A 1,729-nucleotide genomic window follows, 5' to 3' on the forward strand; every position below is an offset into this window, starting at 1 on the left:
TCCTTAAAATTACCTATTTTTTATGTGTATTTCATGCTTATTTTTAATGGTATTGCCTGTTAATGAAAGATATTTTGTGTGCTTTTGATTCAAGGTGCAGGTATGAATTTTAAGAGAAAAAGGAGCAAAAATGGGTCAATTGAAGCCAAAAACCAAAAAAGGTAACTTGGTGCCTAGGCGTCAGGGAGACTCAATGGCTGGCGTCTATGCGCCAGAAACAATTTTGCCAACGTTCAATGAATTTGGATGAATTTTAAAAAGGTGCCTTAAGTGACCCTTGGTTATTTTCAAAGCTCTATATATAAAAGACATTTCTACACGTCCAGGGGGGAGAAGAAGAGAAAAACTTTGTTTTTTTAGTAGTTTAGGCCACTATAGGGGTGGGCTGCCACTATAGTGGGGGTTTGGTGATTGTAGAGTCTTATGTGTGCCTTGTGGAGTCAAGTTTTATCAGAAAACTTCAGAGGGTTGTTTGGGGAGAAGTTTGAGATAAGTATTTGTACTTTTGTTTAAGATTTGTCTTATGAACTTGGTTTATATATATATAATGTTTTGTTTTGTTATCCCCATGATTTATGAGTATTTTTCTTTTCTTTGTCCTTGCAATAAGAAATAATGATGTGTGAAATTAGAATGTTTTGATGATTTATTTTATTCAAACAATTTGTGATGATATTTTCATCGTTTCTTCATCTACTTTGCAAATTGGCCATTTTTGATTTTAAAGCCCGTTGCAAAACATAATGACCCAGAAGGGCTATGATTTGACCAACTAGTGAGGACCGCACTAAACATTGGAGGAAGTGGGTGCCAAATCCAAGGTAGAGTGCAAATGAATAGGGAGATAAGTTCTGATGGACGTAGAAGTACTGCGTACTGTTTATACGGTGACAGGCTAGATCATTGACCAATTTGGTCTAAAGTTGGAACTAAGGATCCCTGGTTAGTCCTATAGAGAGGACACAATGGGTAATCTAGATAGAATCTACTCAGCGGGTTAAACTCTACTCAGCATAACCACATAAGTTGGAACTAACTTTAAATTAGCAAATATTTTTTAGCCTTGGAAGGGGTAAGAAATATGTATGTTCTTATTTGTCACCAAACTTCAAGCCACTGGCATATGCAACTGATTCCCACAATTTCTAAGCCCTCACCACCATCTTATAACCCCAATTTCATTCACCAAAACTTGTGGCAACGGAGCAAATAGCGGAGCACCGCATGGACATTTGACGACTCCTTGAATCAAGTCAGCGTCGTTTGGATAAGTTGAAAAATCCAATTTTATTGAATTAATTAAATCCTAAAATTAAAATAGAATTTAAAAATTTATAACTAAATAAATATAGACTAGAAAAATATGAAATAAATACCCAAATGCTCAATAAACAGCGGGAATAAAGGAAAAAAAATTAAGTCAATTGACCTTTGATAATTTTTAAAATTAAATAAAATCCTTAATGAGTAATGAAATAAAAAAATTTAAATTTAAATGTAAAATTAATGAAATTTGGAGGACTTGTGCCCTCTATCCATGGGAATGTCTTCTGATTTTTTCAAGGATAGAGGCTATCTCTAATTATGAAAACCCTAATGTATGAAAACCATAATTTTAAATGAAAATAGTAATTAATTAAAGAATAAATTTAAAAAATAAAATAAAACTCCAAAAAATATAAACACAATTGGAAATTAAAAATAAAAATAAAACCACTGAATTTGTTAA

Source organism: Phalaenopsis equestris, unplaced genomic scaffold (genome assembly GCF_001263595.1).
Source record: "Phalaenopsis equestris unplaced genomic scaffold, ASM126359v1 Scaffold225612, whole genome shotgun sequence".
Taxonomy (NCBI): Eukaryota; Viridiplantae; Streptophyta; class Magnoliopsida; order Asparagales; family Orchidaceae; genus Phalaenopsis; species Phalaenopsis equestris.